The sequence below is a fragment of the Balaenoptera borealis genome (genome assembly GCF_965194805.1).
Source record: "Balaenoptera borealis genome assembly, chromosome: 16".
Taxonomy (NCBI): Eukaryota; Metazoa; Chordata; class Mammalia; order Artiodactyla; family Balaenopteridae; genus Balaenoptera; species Balaenoptera borealis.
The window spans coordinates 5972699-5993265 of record NC_138872.1 but is presented as its reverse complement, the minus strand read 5'-3'; the positions used below and the strand labels follow the sequence as shown (position 1 = coordinate 5993265).

At 50.6% G+C, this 20567-nt stretch overlaps 1 long non-coding RNA gene across 1 annotated transcript; it reads left to right on the top strand.

The window, feature by feature from the left end:
• Positions 1 to 326: 326 nt before the first annotated feature.
• LOC309612983 lies at positions 327 to 12685 on the top strand. The gene is made up of 2 exons (XR_014235451.1): positions 327 to 11190; positions 12436 to 12685. It is a non-coding gene; the product is annotated as an uncharacterized lncRNA (long non-coding RNA).
• Positions 12686 to 20567: the final 7882 nt, after the last annotated feature.

Below are 20567 nucleotides of genomic sequence, written 5' to 3'. Positions count from 1 at the left end.
CGTTTCTGTCTCTCCGTGCGTATTTCTCCGAGTCCCTCTGTCCCTCTCTATTCCTCCATGCCCGGCACTGTGTCCACCTGTCTGTGTGTCTCTCCAGCACTGTGTCTGTCTGTCTCTGGGTCATCTTCCCACTCAGCCTCCATCTCTGGTCTCCACGCACGTTTCTGCGTGTCTCTCTCCACCCCGGCCCCATCCTGCATCGTCCCGCGGAGGGAACAGGCGGCCAGGGTCCTGCACAGAGTCCGTGGACGTTTTTTGAAGCTCCCTGTGGAAATGCAGTGTCCGTGGTCCTCTCGGGTCCCCTTCACATGCACCAAGTCCAGGGCCTTGGTGGAGGACAAGGGGGCCCAGTGAGACCCCGGGGACGCTGGCTGGAGTCTCCCGACCCGAGACTCTGCTGAAGGGCTCAGCCCACCCGCTTCCAGCTTCCCTGCTCCCTCCCCGGCTTCTCAGGCGGCCACCTCCACCATCGCCTCTGTGACCCCCCTCTGCGGAAGCCCCATCCTTCCTTTCAGACAACGGGGAGTAAGGGGCAAAAGGAGACTTGGAATCAAAGATCATAAAATCCTTCCCTGGAATTTGCTGGAAGCAGAAAAGGCCCCCATAAAAGTCTTCCAATCCCTCCTATTCGGTTTCACGAGCCAGTTGTCTGGGTAATTGCCGTGAGCGGCCCAGGCATCAAAGCAGCAGCCCCCAGGGCCCCGCCCCACCCTGGAGGGTGGTCAGCAGGGGGACAGCCAGGGCGGAGGGCGAGTTTCCTCTGCCTGTGGATGCCAGGCACTGAGCGACAACGTGCCATCCACCATTACTATCAGCGGGAGGGTGGCGCTCCCTGCCAGGTCCCCGTGAGTGACCTGGGACACAGGAGGGCAGAGACTTAGGACCTCTGCTAACTGTGACCCTCCACCACAGACCCCAAGGCCCTCGTCAAGCTTGTTCAGCACCCTGGTCTGGGCTGCACCCCTCACGTCCCCCCACCAAATCCCTCCCACTCTAGGTTCCCTCACCAGAATAAAAGTCCGTTCTGCTCAAATGAAGTGGCCGCTCCTGACGGGTGAGAGCGCGATTAGCCGGCAGACCCAATTTTGCCCCCAAGACCCAGTTTTCACCCTGCCATCCCCTGCATGAGGCAGCCCCTTGCTGCTCACCGTGTGGTCCAGGACCAGCAACACCAGCAGACCTGTTAGAATTATGGAATCTCAGGTCTGGGTCCATTGCTGGGGCCACGCCTGGCATCAGACTCTGCATTGTAGCAGGATCCGTGGTTCGCGTGCCCTTCGCAGCTTGGGAAGCACGCCGGCTGTACCATTTCGCTTGCTCATCTTTGGACCCCAGTCCCTTGACTCAGAACCTGCCACGGGGACGCTCAATATAAGTGTGTTTTCTCTCTGTTATCTTCCTCCACCTCCTCTGCCTCCCTCAACCCCGGCTTCTCTAACAAAGGAACGGCTGCAGGAGGCCCCAAAGTCTCGGAGAGGGCCAGGCCAGAGGCCCGGAGGTATGCCTCAACCTCAGCCTGCAGCGCCTGCCCTCAGGCTGGGATCAGAAACACGTCCTCACGAAAAATGGGCACCCGGTCTTTTCCACGTGCAAATTACGGGCACGTATTTTTTCCTTAGAACTAATTTTTTTTTTAATTTCTTTTTTTTAAAGTTATTTAAATTATTTATTTATTTATTTATTTTTAAATTTTTTGGCTGTGTTGGGTCTTCGTTTCTGTGCGAGGGCTTTCTCTAGTTGAGGCAAGTGGGGGCCACTCCTCATCATGGTGCGCGGGCCTCTCACTATCGCAGACTCTCTTGTTGCGGAGCACAGGCTCCAGACGCGCAGGCTCAGTAATTTTGGCTCACGGGCCTAGTTGCTCCGCGGCAAGTGGGATCTTCCCGGACCAGGGCTCGAACCCGTGTCCCCTGCATTGGCAGGCAGATTCTCAACCACTGCGCCACCAGGGAAGCCCGAACCAATTTTACAGAAAAGGCAAATCTTGGTCTCTCTCCTTTTCTTCGCTTTTCATCCTACGACATGGATGAACCTTGAAAACATTATGTTAAGTGAAAGAAGACAGATCCAACTCCAGCTGCCATGTTCCTTCCTGTCAGATGGAGGGGACGGACACAGGGCTGGCAGATAAAACACAGGATGCACAGTTACAATTGAATTTCAAATAAATGACAGATACTTCTTTAGGATAAGGATGTCCCACATATTGCATGGGATATACTAAAAAAGTATTCATTGTTTATCTGGAAATCAAATGTAACTGGGAGTCCTGTATTATTATTTGTTATATCTGGCAACCCTAAATGGACAGGATTGAGTACGTAATTAATTAATAAGAATTTCAAGGTGGCGACAGGAAATTTTAAACTGAGCATGGAGACCTTGTGAGCAGGGGGGCCTGCATGACTGACCGAGTTGCCCGCCCACAAATAGGCTACACTGAGCTGTGACCATTTCCTTCCTGTCATGTGGAGGTAATGTCCTGACCACTCCCACTCTCTACCACGCAGGACAGGGGATATGGTGCCTTGATGGGTGACAGAATTTAGGTGACCTCTTAAGAATCCAGGAAAAGAAAGGTGAGCTCAGCAAGTTTATCACCTGCTCCGGACCCCCCTGAAGTCTAAGAGATTCAAGTCAGCATTTAATTGTACCTGTGTTTTCTCTTATGAGCAGTCTCAAATCCCTCAGGAAAGCAGCTTTAAATAACCATAATTCCTAAAGGAGCCATGGTCATGGGATTAAGGAGGGGAAATGGAGCTTCCATCGCTTCTGTAATGACTGAGTACTTTTTAAAACAAAGCTGGATGTCAGGAACACAGATAACGTGTGTTTAGATAGCATTAGTATCCAAAGTTTTATAAAAAAAAGACAAAGAGGTGTGAGCCACATCCTGGCCTAATAAGTGTCCTGCCATGCAGCCTGGAGTGACCTGAACCTTCGTTTTTACATGCCACCTGGATGACCATCCAACTGCAGGAGCAGGAATTCGTGTTTTCCCTAATCAGTTCTAAATGTTAACATTGGTTAACCAACTTTACAAGCTAACCAATGAATAAAGAACTCATATCCAGAATATGTAAAGAACTTGCACAACTCAACAACCAGAAGACCAACAGCCCAATTTAAAAACGAGCAAAGGACTTGACATTTCTCCAAAGAAGATGTACAAATGGTCAATGGGCACGTGCAAAGGTGCTCAACGTCACTAGTCGTTAGCGAAATGCAAATCTGAACCACAAATTCACACCCACTAATACAGCCATAATTTTTAAATATGGAAAATAACAAGTGTTGGTGAGGATGTAGAGAAATTAGACCCTTTGTACATTGCTGGTAGGAATATGAAATGGTGCACCCGCTGTGGAAAAAGTCTTGTGGTTCCTCAAAAAGTTAAACAAAGAATTACCAGGTGATCCAGCAATTCCACTGCAGAGTATATACCCCAAAGAATTGAAAACACGTATTCAAACAAATAAATGTACATGCATGTTCATAGCAGCACAATTCACAATAGCCAAAAGGTAGAAACAGCCAAATGTCCACCAACTGATGAATGGATAAAAAAGTGTGGTATATAAACACATACGTGGAATATTACTCAGTCATAAAAAGGAATGAAGCACTGACACAGGCTACAACATGGATGAACCTTGAAAGCACTTTGTTAAAGGAAAGATGCCAGACACAAAAGGCCACATATTGTATGATCCCATTTTTATGAGATATCCAGAATAAGTAAATCCATAGAGACAGAAAGCAGATTGGGGGTTTCTAGAGGCTGGAGGGAGGGGAGAATGGGGAGCAACTGTTTAATGGGTACGGGGTTTCCTTTTGAGGTGATGACAAGGTTTTGGAACTAGACAGAAGTGGTTGTTTGCACAACACCATGAATACACAAATACCACTGGATTGTTCCTTTTAAAATGGTTAATTTTATGTTATGTGAATTTCACCTCAATAAAATTATAGTAACCATTGCTTGGTGAAAATCATGGAAATGTATTTTAAATTTTTATTATGACCCCCAGCCCTGAACTGCCACACCCCAGATTCTGTTGAGCTCCGCGTGTCTGCTCAGCAGGGAATTATGCATTTTGCGTATAATTCTTTGGTGACATTTGCCAGCCAGGGACCAGAGCTAAGGAGTATTGGGGTTTTAAGGCTTTCAAATGGTGCTGCTACTACACCCCAAAGCAGAGAAATGAAACAAGTGTTTGCTTCATCTACCTAGAGTTACCTGGGTTTCCTTCAATCTTCTTACCATGTGAAAAACATCTGTTCAGAGAATAGTAGAACAAAACACATTTTCCTATTTAAGAATTCCTTTGGCTCTTTCTTGGGGTCCCCTAGGACTACTCATTGGTTTTGTTTATTGAATTTGTTAACAGGGTATTTTTTGAGCAGTTTACTTTGTTTCTACCATTCTATCTTTGAGTTGATACCGTGGATTTTGGACAATTCTTTTGACTCTGAAAGTTAGTTTCTGAGCGATCATAAAATTATGACGAAATGAGTCCTAAATAAATTGAAGTTGTAAAAACAGTCACGTGGCCTCCCCCGAGCCCGTGCCTGTATGAAGAGAAACAAGGAGCAAGGCCAGGTGAGGCCTGAGACACCTGCCCACACCTGACCTGGGGAGGAGGGTATCAAGGGGTTTGGGGACAAGCTCACCGGGGCAATTTCTCAGAGGAAAAATGGGGCACTTTCACAAGAAAAAACAGGGAAATGAACACTGGCACATAAAAAGAGTAGATATCTGACTCCACCAACTGTAAAGTAGGCAAAAGAGGGCTGTAACACCAAGCAAGATGACATTTCTTAATTGAGACATAATTCACACACCATAACATGTATCATTTTAAAGTGTACAATTTAGTGGCTTTTAGCATGTTGACAAGGCTGTGCAACTCTCACCACTATCCAATTCCAGAACTTTCATCGCCCCCAGAATAATCCCTATACCCCCTAGCAGTCACTCCCCATTTTCCCTCCCCCCACCCAAGTCCCTGGTGCAACTTAAAAATTTAAATCGTGGTAAATGTCATTGCGGATTGTGTGAGATTCCCATTGTGCTTTTGAAGGACTGACCATAGTTTAAGGGACCTGCCATCAACACCGGATAGACACACTCTCCCTTCCTGATAGAAACAGCCCCGACCCAGATGATTTCTGGGTCAGTGCCAGCCGTATGAACCTGGCAGTGTGTGTGTTATAAAGCCAGTCCCTTAGGAGCCAGCGGTTTAGAACCAAAAGCCAAGCCAATCACAGTTCTGTTCAGGTCAGCCGTGGTGGTTGACCAGATCTCTGCACAGAGAGGCCAGAAAGAAATCATGCCTTGAGCACTGTGCCGATCTAAGAAGCCAGGAGCCTGGGGCTGAAAGCCAAACAAGAGGCTCCCGGGGGAGTAGAGAGAGGGTGCTAGGTGACGGGGCTCTGAGGTCAGGTCGACCTGGATTCAAATCCCACCGCTTGCCTGTGTACGACCTTCATTTCTCTGGGCCTTAGTTTCCTCCTCTGTAAAGTGGAAATGATCGTACCACCATCGCAAGGGATCAGTGTTGTAGGAGCAGATGAGCTCATGCACGGGCCTCGCTCTGTCAAGCCCTCAGTTCCTGTTTATCCCCACCTCTGTAGACTGCACTCTTGTGTCCATTTTACAGATGGGAAAACTGAGGCTCAGCCAGGGGAGGAACTCATCAAAGAGCACCCGCCCATATCATGAGGGCTGTTCAAAGACACCCCAGCTCTCTCTTTCTGAGGGCACTTCCCTGCCTTCTTGGAGTTGGGTGTGGCCATGTGATTTGCTTTGACCGCCTTCTTTTTTGCCTCTGGTCTGGCTGCTGGTCACATCTGAGAGGGTGGCTGCTCTGTCTGCCTGGGTCCCTGGGTGACCATGGTGAGCACCATCCCTCCGCCATCCTGCAATGGGCATGTGCTATGGATGAGAAGTACAGTACATCTTTGTCGTTTTAAGCTATTGAGAAGCTGGGACTGTTCGTTACCACAGCATAACCCAACCCACCTTGACTGACACAGTCACATGAGCGAGAGCTAAGATTCATACCCTAGTCCGTCTGACTCCCAGGCCTCAGCCCCAGCTCCCTGCCTTGTTGGAGAGTCTGGGGCTTCCTCAGGCCCACAGCCGGTGCTTCCGAGGCCTGGCATCGGCAAGTAGCTCTGAAAGCCCACTAAGGGCCATGAAGAAAGATTCAGCAGGTGGAATTCTATGATGACCCCTCAGCATAATCCTCTGCATCCAGAGCGGGGCCTGTAGACAGTTATGTTACGGGGCACAACTGACCTTAAGAAAGGAGCCAGTCCTCAGTGTGCCTGAGCCAACCAGGTGAGCCCTGGAAAGACATGAGGCCTTTCCTGGACAACGCATACAAGAGATTTAACGTGCGGGAGAGTCTCTGTTGCTGGCTTTGAAAGTGGAAGGGGCCACGTCACCAGGAATGGGGCTGACAGCCAGCCAGGACACAGGATGTGTGTCCTTCCACCACAAGGGACAGAGCTTGCTACAACCTCGTGTGCTGGGAACAGACATTAGAGCTTCTGAGGAGAGGACCGGCCAGCCGACATCTTGATTTCAGCCTGGGGGTCCTTGAGCGGGGAACCCGGTCACACTGTGAGCTCCTGTCCCACGGAAAAGAGAGCAAATAGATGGTGCTGTCTCACGCCGCTGTTTGTGGCCATTTGTTATGCGGCACTGAAAGCTGATACAAAAGCTGGTCCTTTCACGTATCCACTGGGCTGGGAGGAAGCTCAATGAAGCCCCAGCTTCTCCCACTGTCCTCGGGGTCCCTTCGCCCAGCACATCCCAAGACCCCTCCAACCTCCCCTCCTTTTCTTCCTGCTACTGTCCTAATTCCCCTGTTACCCCCTTCAATACCTGCTGGACAAATGTGTCATGTGACTTGGGGCTCTCCTCGCAAGGGGTGAAAAAAAAAAAAGCTTAAGCTCTCAAATGCAGGCTTCCAGTCAGAGCTGGACATACCAGGCCGACTTGGCACAAGGAATGCCAGCTCCTTGCCAACGCAGTTGAAAGAGGTTTTTTAGTCTCAAACAAAGCTCTCCCTTTGAGGATTAACTGCCAACAGGGAGTTCTTTGTTTTGAGTAGAATTTAAGATGATTGCTGAGATAGGAAAGGGGAGAAAGGTGACACCGCCAAGATTGCAGCGTGTAAATCCTGGATTATACAAAACATCATTTTTTTTTAACTTGTTGGCAAATATGGACGCATATCACGCCGACACTCTGAAACATCCATTTGATTTGGGGCCCTGTCCCTGGTCTCACGTTTCACGGCAGGTGATCCCTTCAAAGATATGCACGGACATATGTGGGTCCTCGCAGAGAGGAAAGGCCTCTTCTCACTTGTCAGCTTTTTATGTTGTTAGAAAAAAAGGAAAGCCATCCTCAAGATACAGCCCCGGTGTTGTTTCCCAAGGTGGAAAACTTTGCAGATGGGAAGGAGGGATGGGTAACTCTGACACGGGGCTAAAGGCCTTTGTTTAGAAACAATCCCTGGCCTGGTGTTCACGGCCGTTCAGAACACACTGCCCTGCGCTTTCTGCTCTCTGAATGGAGCCTGCTGGGGTGAAGGGCCCTGCCTCCGCACGGCACTCTCACACCTCAAGGCTTGGCCCCCATCTTGCTCTGCATAAACTTCAGCGTCCTACTCTGGGGCCAATGTCCTCATGACCTGGCTTTCCTGCTGCATCTCTGACCTGTCTCCCGGCTCTCTGTTCCACCCAGTCTGTGCCTGGAACACTGCCAGCACATTCCTGCCCCAGGGCCTTTGCACAGCTGCTCACTCCACCTGGGCTTTTGTTTTCCCAAATGTCCACCTGACTGACTCTGTCTCTTCTAGTTTGTGCTCAAGAATGTCATCTCCCTGGAGAGGCCTCCCTGGCGCCCCCATCTCTCTTCTCTACTCACCGGCTTCAGATCACAGGTTTCATTTTTAATTGTCTCTCCACCCCCTCCAGAGTGTGAGCTCCATGCTTTGATTCACACCGCGCCTGGCTTCATTGTAGGATGTGGGCCAGAAGAGGGACAATTACAATACACTGGGGACACAGCCAGAGTCTCTGTCCTCCTGGGGCTCCTGCTCTGGGACACGTCCTGGACCCTGGGCTTTGGGAGAGGGTGTGAGTGTCACAGGCGAGGATGGGGAGCTGGCCGTTTTCCCCACCTCCAGTCTGCATTTGCCAAGAGCCCCAGACCCTGCTGACCCCCCTCTGTTAATGATTTGGGGGCCGCTCCATTTGTCAGCTGTGCGTTTTGAAGCTTGCGGGCATGGGCTCCAAGCTGTGGTCGCCCCTCCGTGATCTCAGGTCAGGGAAGAAAGTCAGGACACAGATAATCCGAAGCAGCTGAAAACCCCAGCGGCAACGCTGGTAACACTGGCTCGCGCAGGCGACTGTGCTGGGTCCCACCACGGGGCTCCGTCCCAGCCTGGACAGCCGCGGCAGAGCACTGGACACCTGCTCTATCCTCATATCTAAACGAACTTTTTGTTTTACTGAATGAATCCATCTTTCATTGTATGTAAAGCTTTTCTCCTTTACTTGCAAAATAAGCCTAACTACTATAGTGGGAAGAAAAGATGTTCTCTATTTTTTTTTTTTTATGAAATTGCATATCGTTTATTTACTAAGCTAGAACTTACATTTAGTAAATGTGGTTCTGTGAGTTCTGACAAACATCTACAGCCATGTAACCACTCCCACAATTAAGATGCAGAGTTCCACCCCCGCAGAAACTCCCTCTGTTGTGTGTCGTCTTCATTTAATCCTACATCAACCCTGAGAGGCCGCCGGGCTGTGAGGACAGGGCAGGGGTTCTGCCCTCTTGCACACCCTGAATTCCACTGCTCAAAACAATGCCTGGCATATAGTAGCTGCTCGATACACGTTAGCCGAATGACTCAGTGAATGACTTTGGTGTTATTGTTATGATCAGTTTACAAAAGAGGAAAGGAGGATTAGAAAGCATAAGCACCATGACAAATAAGAGACAGATCCAGGATGTAACCACAGGTCTATTGTTGTTTACATCTCCAGCCCCAGTCAGTGGCTCTCAGAACCAGAATCCCCTTGGGTGGGACTCCAAGGCCCACCTGGGCCAGACCTCTCGGCACGGCCTCATGCGAATCCAGCCTAATTACTTTGAAACACTGACTTCTGTCTCCTTTTGCTTCTCAGGTTCATGGGCATTCATGTAAAGAATGCTTGGGAGTGGGAAGGAGGCCAATTGACCCTCCTCGCCACAGGGAAGAGAAAGGAGTCCTAAACTGGCATTCTGCATCCTCAGGTCCAGCCCTGACTCTGGCACAACTTGCTATGTGACCTCATGCAAGTATCTTGGCCTCTCTGGGCCAATGACAAAAAACCCTGCTCACGCTGGGTTAGGGAAGGAAAAGGGAGATGTTTCCCTGGCTAATCGAGGTGTCGGGGAGTATACTGATTTAGATATAGCTTGACCCAGGGGCTCTGACTATGTCATCCAGACTCAAGCCCCCCACCCTTTCCCTGAATGGGTGGCTCGGGTAAGGGGGGTGCCGGGGCCCTGCATCTCTCATCCTCCAGCTTGGGCTTGTTTACCAGCAGAGGCAGGGGCCCAAGAGCCGGAGTGGAAGTGTGCAAGGCCTCTCATGGCCTAGGGCTGGAACCGCATGCAGACTTGTCCAAAGCGAGTCACAGGCCAGCCCAGATTCCAGGAGGTGGGACAGACCTCACCTGTTAGCGGGAGGTACCACACAGTCCCCAGTCCCAGTGCAAGCAGTGAGACTACAGGGAGTGATGGGGAATGTGGCCGCTTACAAAATCTACTGCAAGGAGGAGGGATGCGAGAACCCGCGCAGGGATTTCTATTTGTCTCAGCGCCCCTGAGGGCAGGAGAACCTCCAACGTCACTCATGTTCCAGGTCCAGCTGCAGTGGGAGCTTCTCCCTCTGGCGAGGTCTCCCTGCCCCTGCCTCTGCTGCATCCCCTCATTTCTTTGCTGGGCAAACCTGCCTTCGTGCAGCTGAGGAAAGACCCACAGGGGCCCTGCCGGGCTCGTGCAGTCCCAGCGCCTGAGGTTTCTGGCCGCAGGCGCCAGCACACCGCCGACTCACGGGTAGCCAGAGTGTCCCTCAGCTTGGCGCTTACTCCCTCAGCCACCAAGTTGTAAAAGCTTCCGTGGCAACGGCCAGGAGAGCCCTCTTGCCCTTTCACAGAGCTGGTGTCTGGGTTGGCCCGGCCAGCGAGGATCCTTCTGGATGTGCAGTAAATTCTGACCTTTGGTTCAACCCAGCTTAACGAGTGTGTGAGGCTGACAGAGGCCTGGCCGGGTCCCCAGAGCTGCTTCGGGGTGAGGCCTCTGGTCGCGGGGCCAGCCCTTCCCCGTGATCTCAGCGCCCCTCCCACTCCCCACAGAGCAGGGGGGCGGGCGCAGCTGTGGGGCGGCAGTTTGGGAAAGAGACTGCAGCTCTTCCGGAAGTGGGAGCGGAAATGCCGAGGGCTGGGGAGCCCGTGTGAGGTCAGCCAGCGTCTGGGGGTCCCGCAGAGGCCTCGGCGGGGCTGGGCGTCTCGGAGCCGCTCCCGCGGGTGCACACACTGCGGCTGTTCACGGGGCGGCTCTAGGTCACCTGGCTTCCCCACCTGCCACTCACCTGTTCCGTGACGTGAGCAGGATGGCTTAAACCTCTCTGAGCGCACAGGGGTCATCGGCAGGGAGGGGTTAAGACCACTCACTGCCCGGGCCACTGTGGGGAGGAAGAAGAGGCGCGTAGAAGCACTCGATAAATATTACATCTAATTGTTCTTGGGGCTTCCACCTTGGGAGCTTGGAAGGTGCACACGCCCAGCCCAGCCATGAGGGAGCTGTATTCTCGCTCTACTTGGATGCCGAGAGGCTCCGAAGACAAGCCTGGAAAGGAGGACGTAGCCCCTTTATCAACAAGGAGAGCGGCCAAGTGAAGGCAGGGCCGTGCCCAGGGCCACCCAGCTAGAGGGTGGGGCTCGATCTCACGACACAAACAGCACCCACCGACCGACTGCCCACCCGCCCACTGCTCCAGAACATGGGCTGGAACTTCACCCCGTCCTCCCAGCTCATTGTCACCACGCCGTCCCCCTCTCATAGATGAGGAGCTGCGGTCCCGCAAGGCACAGCCCCGACCCGGCTTCTAAAAGTCTGTAAGTACGTGACTAGGTGTGGAGCACTTGCTTAGATGAGGCTGCAGATGGGGGCAGGGCTTTGGGGGTCAAGGCTGCTCTGCTCCTGCAAACGGGCTCTGTCCTCCCCCACCCTACCCCGATCTAGAAAAAGTCTTCAGAAAAGGGCAGCTCCCACTTAGGGGACCCAAGGCGGCTCCTGAAGACAGCTTTCAGCTGACCCCCATTTCATCTTCCATGCCCGCGTAATGATAGTGATAATAATAACAACAGAAACAACAAAAACAGCTACGATTTGCTGAGACTTGACAGTGTGTGCCAGGCATTAAGTATTCTAGCTGCACCAGCCCAGTTTCTCCCCACCTCAGCCATAGCAATGAGGTACTGCCTTTAACTCCCATTTCACAGAAGGGAACACTGAGGCCGAGACAATAGGTCGCTGGCTCCAGGTCCTCAGCCAGGAAGTAGCAGAGCCGGACTCAGACCTAAGCCGCCCCCGCCAAGGCCCTCCCACCCCTCCCACTGCGAGGAGGTGCTGATGAGAACGCCTTCCAAGGTGCAGTGCTGCGGTTCACTTGGCTCCTCTCTCGGAGCTGGAGATGTAGCTGTAGAGAGTCACGGGTGGGCTCTAAGGTGGGGTGGTGCCGTGGCTGGGAGCACAGGTTCTGGAGCCAGGTTGCCTGGGTTCCCATCAGCTGCACTCAGGAGCCACTCTGATCCTCCGTTTTCTGAAACAGGCAGCAGAGATGATGGAGACGTTCTGGGGATTTGACGAGATGATAAATGTAAAGTGCTTAGAATTGTGCTTGGCACAGGGTAAGTGCTCAACAAATGATTATTACCTGGTCTGGTCTGTACTCCTCGCACAGGGACAGTGTGTGGAAAATCCTGGAGGCAAAACAGAACACAACATCCTCGGGGCAGGACAAGCAGCTGGAGACGGGGTAGCCAGATTGCGGACAGCCTCAGGCTGTGCCATGGACACTATCTCAGGGCAAAGATGAGCCCTCGGGGGGTTTGTGCAGAGCCTTGATGGGGGCACCTGTGTATCTTTAAAAGTCCATCTGGCAAGGCTGGGGGCAGGGAGAGGAGGGGAGGGAGGGGAGACTGCTGGGTCATCCAGGAGAGGAAGGATGGTGGCCGGGACCAGACCGGTACAGGGGACTTGGAGGTGGGTGGCCAAGATGTATGTTAGACGGGGAGTCAAGAGCCCTCGTTGATCATACTTTGCTTATTGTTTAATAACCTGCACTTTCACTCTATTAGGGTTGACCTCTATATAAATACAGACCTACTTTTGAACTGCATGACGTCACCAGTATTCAGCTGTTCTGATCTACAAAAACAGGAATGCCATATTGTTTGAGCAAACACATCACTGGTTTCCAAGGACTGGCTAGTATTCCATTTCGTGACTGTGCTTTTTTTTTAATGTCCCGTCTTGCTGAACATCTCTGGTATTTTCAGTTTGGACCTATTCTGAGCCCCACTACACTGAATGGTATTTTTTATACTACCTTTGTGTGCCGGTCCTGTTATTTCCAGAGCTTTCTTTACCATGTGTGCTTCGCTGGGCCTGCTGAAAGCCAAGGAACAGCAGAGGGGCACACGTTGATTCTAGCACTTACCGAGCTGCTTGCTCCTGGCAAGGAGAGTTTGGCGTTTCTGACCCCTTCACTCCCAGCCAGGAATCCCACCCTGCCTGACCCGGGGGCTTCAGGAAGCTGAATGCTCATCCCAGCCTGGGAAGGGACCGTCCCACATGGGAAGGGGAAAGGCAGGCGCTGGCAGCCCTGAAGGTTAAATTCCAAGTCTCCCGGGTTGATGGCTCCCTCCCAAGCCTCCTCCCTTTGCTGAGTGTAAATTGGGGCTCTCTTCAGGCGGAACCTCCCCGACCTCTGCCCTTACGCTGCCCGCTCCTGCTTTGCTTCCCTGAACCCCCAGCACCTGCAGTCACGGTGTAGATGTGATCTGGCCTGGAGGAGGGGCCGGAGGATGCAGCGAGGCACAGCTGTCAGGATGGAGGATGCTGGTGGAAAGGTGGCCCAGCAGCCCGCGGTCCCCGCCTTCGGTCCAGCTGGGCTCCATCACCGCCTGGGGGCGAGAGGTTCCCACACACATACACGTCTTTCACCCTGAGTTATGGGGAACTGGGAGGGCAATTTGGTTGGGAACTAAACAAAAGGGGGCGGACGCAGGACAGCCGGCGGAGCAGCGGGTGGTCGTTGAGCACCTGCTCTGTGGGAGGCTCGGCTTGCTGCCTCAGGGGAAGGCTTTATAATTCCAGAGGCTTCTGAGAGGGGACTCCAGTTAAATGGAGGGCTTTCTGTTCTGAGTGCCTTTGGGGCTTCGGGTGGGACCCGGGGAGAGCCCTGCAGAACTTAGGGAGAAGAATTTGGAGCTGTGAGTTGGGGGGTGACAGGGCAGGAATGGGGAGGCTGAGAAGGGAGGGGATGGGGGGAGGAGGAGCTGACAGTCAAACTGCAGTACCTGACATCCTCTGCAGCTGAAGCCCAAAGGCGGGCCAGACCCTGCAATTGCTGGGCAGTACCTGGAGGGGGGCATCCTGGGAACCCCAAATGGGCTTTTATTAGAGACATGTGTGTATATTCAAAATGAATGAAATTGACATTCTCATAGAAACTCATGCACACCTCTTAACCATCCTGGACGAGCCCCACCCTGAGTCAGGCACAAACGTCACACCCCAGAAGGAAGTGCCACGCTCCTTTTCCAAGGAAGGCAGGAATTTACTCCCCATCGGTCCAGGGGCTCCCCGTCCACCCTGGGTGCTCCTGTCGAGGTCAAGCCTGCAATTCTGGAGGCCCCCACACGCTGCAGTGCTGGAGATGGGGGCAGGTGGGTTGCTGGTCATCGTCTCTGCAGGTCAGTATCTGCTTACCCCACAGGACCCTACCTGCCTCAAAATAAGAAACAAGAGGCTACATCATCCCTAGAGGCCCTCTCAGTGCAAAACTGGAAGCATTCCTAAGAAAAGAACTGCTTTTTCCGAGATTCAGAGATTATTCTGGTGCCTATCACCTGCCAAGGAATACTGCTTTCCAGCAAAGGTGCCTGTAATTTCAGCCTTTAAAGAATGTCTCCTGATAAGCAGGAGACAAAAACAGTGACCATGACAAAGAGCTAAAATATTTATCCCCAAACCATCCCATACATCTACCCAATAGGAAAACGATTCTCTCGGAACCTGCTCCTGAAATGATTGTCTCGCATGTATTAGAGCTGTACTAAAAGCTACCTTAGAACAGCAACAGCTTCCCCTTCCAAAGGGATGCCAGAGGACTTCCCTGGTGGCGCAGTGGTTGAGAATCCACCTGCCAATGCAGAGGACACGGGTTCGAGCCCTGGTCCAGGAAGATCCCACATGCCGCGGAGCCACTAAGCCTGTGCGCCACAACTACTGAGCCTGCACTCTAGAGCCTGAGAGCCACAACTACTGAGCCCGTGAGCCACAACTACTGAAGCCCGCACACCTAGAGGCTTCTCTTCCACAAGAGAAGCCACCGCAATGAGAAGCCCGCGCACCGCAAGGAAGAGTAGCCCCCGCTCGTCGCCACTAGAGAAAGCCCGAGAGCAGCAACAAAGACCCAATGCAGCCATAAATAAATAAATAAATAAAAATTTGAAAACCAAAGGGATGCAAGAATATGGTCAGGATTTGGGGGAGGGTTTTTTTTGTTGTGTTGTTTGTTTGTTTGGGGTTCCATGGTGCAGTGTAGCCAAAGAGAGAAAGAAAGATGGGGTACTTAAAGGCTTAACAGGCAGGGCAGAAGAATCATCTGCAAATTCATAATCCCAGGAGTTTCGTTTGTTTCTTAGAGACACATAGAGTGGGGTGGACTTTAGGGTTTGGCACACCTGGGTTTCAATATGGTTATTCTCTGCAAATCAGGGATTTGACAAGAGGACTAAATGGAAAATACTTAGGTCAGTGTCTGACACATAGTATTTGCTCAAGAAATGAATTTTTTAAAAAAAAATCATCCCTGTGATGAGAGTAAGATTTATTGATCTGGAAATGTTTCTACCCCAGCTGCACCCTGACCTCCCCAAATTAATTCAAAATGATATATTTGCCAGATGTTTTAGAATGAAAAATTGAAGAATGGAGCAAGAGACAGGATCAAAAGGTGGGACAAAAGTGGCTATAATCTACCTAGAAAAGCCATCAATTTATATAATGAAGAGCCACCAACGAGGAAGGTGGGAGAGATGTATGATCCTGGCACATTTGGAAGCGGGGAGGTGAGAGGCTCCGGAACAGCTGGCTGGGGGGCCGGCAGGCTGGGAGGGGAGAAACGAGAATCTGAGAAATGAGGCTGAGGGCTGTGAACTGGATCCTCATGGATGTACTTTTTGAGATGCCGATGAATGTCAATTCCCTTTTAATAACGTCTGGTCCCTGGGCTGTGCTTCTGTGTATGAGACTCTGTTCTGAGACTGGGCCATGGGGGGGCCCAGTTGTTATTAGGGCTACATGGCTGATTCCTTTTAGGGTACAGAGCTCACCGCAGATGATAGGGGTCTGTTTTCTGGGTACTCAGGGAAGGGAGAAGGGAAGAGAACAGTCTTAAGAGCCCAGTATCACAGAGTAAGAAGCTTATTAGGGATTCCAGGTAACTCTAGGGTCCTAGTTATACTGGTTCCCACATAGAAACGGGCTTGTTGCGTCCTCACCCTAAGGAGTCACCATTGTGAGTCAGCCACAGACTCCTTTTTTGAAGGCTCCTTGTTTGAACTCCCTGAAATGACCTGGTTTTTTGCCCATCACCAACAGCACCGCGTGTCCCTGGAGGGCGTAGCTGTCCTGCCACCGACAGCTTCTGTTGAGATCATTGTCTAGGCCTGTAGTGGATGCCAGGATGTGCCACTGAGAGCCTCCCTTTAGGGCTGTTGGGGGTATCGCTGGCTGATTATTCTTGGCTGAGTCCCAATCCAGGAACTGCTTTCAGCCTCTGACAGCCACAGACCCCCAAGGTCAGGCCCCTTCTTGGGTCGCCTGCATCCAATGACTGGCCGAAGAGAAAGAATGAAAGTCCAGACCCCTTGTCCATGTCCTTGACCATTCTATAGGGCATCCCAACTCCAGAGCTCCCCGGGGGGTCAGTGGGGCCTTTGTTGTGACCACACCACCACCGAACTTCTCCCACACAAGTGTCCATCCCCAAAGCTCCCCCAGCGAACTTCCTGCACATGAATGCTGTTTCAGGGTCTGCTCCTTGGGACCCCGACCTGTAACAATCCCTACTCGGGCTACTGAGAGAGGATTGGGCTCTAAGGTTGCCAGATTTAGTAAATAAAAATTCAGGATTCCCAGTTAAATGTGAATTTCAGATCAACAGCGAGTAATGTTTTAGTATAAATATGTCCCATGTGACATTTGGGACGTTATTTGTTGTTGATCTGAAGTTCAAATCTAACTGGGAGTTCTGCATTTTATCTGGCAACCCTAGCAGGATAATGGAGTATAGAATATGGGGTCAAGGTCCGAATGGGTTGGGGGCCACGGCACATTAAGAGCATCACACACTCACATCCTACATGCAGATCAGCTTGGGTTTCTCTTGTAAGAAATGTAACAACTCATATGTGACCCTGTTTTTGCTTAAAAGAATAATAAGAGTAGTAACTACCATATATTGAGGGCTAACTTTGTCCTGGACCATGTACTATGCATTTTAAAGCTATTAACCCATCTCTTAACCTATTTAATTTCCCAAACAACCTTTTGAGGTAAATGTATTTGTTAAGATCAAGTCCAATATAAGTGACAGAAAATCCAAACTATCAGTGGTTTGAAGAAAAATTCAAAAATTCAGAAGTAAGCAAGGCAAGGCTGGGATTGGCGGACCCCTCACCCCTTCCCTCTTGTTCTACCTTGTGTGACCTCCATTCCTCAGGTCACCCACACCATGGTCCAAGATGGCTGCTGGAGATCCAGCCATTACATAAAATTCCAGCCAGCAAAGAGGAAGAAGCCACAAAGAAGGGCACACTCCCTCCATAAGAACACTTTCTAGAAGTTGCACAAACGTATCAGTTTATGCCCCTTTTAGCCTAACTCAGTCACGTGACTTTGGTGTAAGAAAAGATGCAATAGATAGTTTTTATTCCAGCTGGTTACAGGACCAGGTAATAATCAGGGTTTTTCTTGCTAAGGGAGAAGGGGAGAAGCATAGTGAGAAATAATTAGTAGATTTTGCCACAAATAAATACTATTATTATCCTCATTTTTGGATGAAATTGAGGCTCAGGAAGATTAAGTAACTTACCCAAGATTAAGTAACTTACCCAAGGTCACTCAACTTACAGCCTGCCCCTGAGCCTGTGTCTGTAATAACCACTATCATGTAATTCAACTTAATTAGACTTCATAAATGCCAAATTATGTAAGTAGGATCTGATGATTGTCAAACCCTGTTTTTAAAAAATATAACATTCAGACAAATCACGGACATTCAAATATCAGCACTTCATAAAACACTAATGATTATAGCAAATACAGAAAAACTTAGGCAAAAAAAAAAAATGTTTAAATGACACACACAGAGATATGAAAGAGAAAAGACGAGTTTTCACACAGATCAGCAGTCCTGCCAGGGAAGAGAGGCCCATCCCATGTCCCAGAAGTCAGTTTAACTGGTATCATCCAAAAGAAGAAACAAATGTATAAAGCGTAAAGTGTCTGTGGGGGAGGGGAGGGAATGCTTGAAATCAGCGAGGATACAAGTTTGAGCACGTGGGTGTGAATGAATATGCAGTGGGCTCTGTGGGTTTAAGAAATGCAGCTGAACAACACCCTGCAATGTCTTTGAACTCCTGGAGCCCAGCAAAATGGCCATGGAAATGAGAAAATTCTCCAAGAGAAATATTATTTGTATTCCATGGTTGAAAAGTGAAGAGCCCTCCCTCACCCAAAACCAGAGGAAGGGAAATTTGAAACATGAAATTGAGAAGCTGGGCTGGGAGCTGCGGGGCCTCTCTCCCAGGTAAAGTTGCCTGGGGCCTTCTTCAGGCGGGTCTAGAGGCTGAGCCGCTCTACCTGTTGGGAGAAACTTTCTGCTATTTCACAGCTTGGTTGACCTCCTTCCTGCTAAGATTAGTTCCTCTCAAAATCATGGTTTCACAGAAAGCAAAAAATAAAATAGAGCTTCAAGGCCATCTAGGCCTCTGAATTCAGCTGGGTCTCACCTTGGGGGCCAATATGGCTGCCTGGAGCGCTGCTCTGAGCAAGTGTGTGAGCTGAACTGAATTCAATGAGATGGAGTGCTTTGCTGTGATCGACTGGTTATGTCTGCTGTAGGCACAGAAGGGTACAGGGGAAGTCCGTGTGCCATGTTTTCTGACTCTGAACTTGGGGAAGCCCTTCATCTTATAGAGGAGATAAATGAGGCTCTCTGAGGGAAAGTAAATTGCTCTGAGCCTTTTGGTAGCTGAGTGGGAATAGGAGGTCAGTTCCCCTGAATTTTAGTCCTGTCTTCCTTTTACCATTAACATCTGAGGTTGGCAACTGGAATTTTCTCCAGAGCAATTCCTAATGGGCATCCTCATTCCACTCAAAGAGGAATCTCTGTCCTTCCAAGGAAATCCATTTCACTCTTCCTTGATTTGCGTTCAGGTCTGAGCATGGCACAATTGGAAGATGGAGATGTTTGATGTTGGTAGTCAGCCTTCCCTCCTGGGCAATAGTGAGAGTAACCCTGTGTGCTGCTGTAACAAACAATCCCTAAACCACGGTGGCTTAACAAAGAGTGGCAGGCTGAATGAGGGCCCCTCAAAGATCACCATGCCCTAATTTCCAGAACCTGTGAGTAAAGATACTTTACATGGCAAAAGGGATCTTATAGATGTGATAAAATTAAAGATCTTGAGATGGGGAGATTACCCTAGATTATCTAGGTGCGTCCGAGGGTCCTTATAAGAGGGAGGCAGCAAGGTCAGAGTCAATAAAGAGGTGTGACGATGAAAGACATGAGAGAGATTTGAAGATGCTACGTTCCTGGCTTTGCAAACGGAGGAAGGAGCCAAGCAATCCAGGCACCTCTAGAAGCTGGCAAGAGAAGGAAAAAGATTCTCCTCTAGAGCCTCTAGGAGGCATGCAGGCCAAAAAGCACCGTGCTATTCAGACTTGTGACCTCCAGAACTGTAGCATAGTGAATTTGTGTTAACTGGGGCCCTTGAGTTTTGGGTAGTTTGTTGCTGCAGCCATCGGAATCTAATACACACAGGGAAAGTTTACTTCTTATTCTTATCTCAGTCTATGAGGGGAGGCTTTCCTCCAAGTCATGATCAGGACTTTCCTATCGTGAGGCTCCGTGGCCCCTGGGTCTCCAGCCGGCCATGCACCAGCCAAGAGAGAGGGTGAGGGCAGGCGACCTACAGGAGGTCAAGGCTTCCCATTTTCATAGCCTCTTCACCCTGTAGTTCAAGGCTTCCCATCACCTGGCTTTTGCCCACCGTTTGGCCTTATTTCTTGTCATTCTTCTTCTTGCTCACAATCTTACAGCCTTACTGGTCTTCTCAGTCCTCAGATATTCCGAGCGCACCCAGCACCTGAAGGGCATCGAGTGTGTAATCCCCCAGCTTCTCGCAGGAAGGCTCCTTCCCCAACGAACCACCCCCCTAAGATAAAACCTGTCCCCCTCCTGGTTACTCCTGCCGCCAACGCTCTATTTACTTGCCGCATGGCCCTTCCTACCCTGCAGAAGTCCCTTCTTTGCTTGTTTACTTATTCTGTTTGTTCTCTGTCTCATCACCGGAGGAGTCACCACCACGATGCAGAGTTTGTCTCTGCTTCACTCTGAGCCCCCAGCTTGCCAGAGGTCAGCACACAGTAGGTACTCAATCAATAACAGTCTGTGGATCCAATGAATAAATGAGCCAGCAGGACAGCTTCTACACTGGACTTGGGATGCCCAGGACCACCGGTGAACTTGACATCACAGAAGTTCAAGACTAATGGAAGGAAGGAAGGATCTGCCTGCTGGACGCCATTGGTAACAAGAGCTCGTGTAGGTAATCTTGTGGGGGGCTCATCCGCACATCCTCTGGAGCTGTAAGTGGAGCCGGCCCCTCCGAGCTGTGCAGAGGGGTGGAAAGAGGGAAGGCGGGAAGACAGAGGGAGGACCAGGATTTTGCCCAGGAAGGTTCAAGGTGGAGTACATGCAGGCTGTGTTTTCGCAGCGAGATGTCAGCTCCACCTCCCCCCTCCCCCCTCCTCCCCAACCCCGTGTCAAAGGCCTCTTGATTCCATGGCCAAAAACAAGGCTCCTGCTAGCCTGTGACCCCAAAGGCGTTTATACTTCCCTCAAACACTCTCTTTTGATCATCCCCCTAGGGTCACAGGTCTTCCAAGGCCTGAAGATAAACTGTTAGTT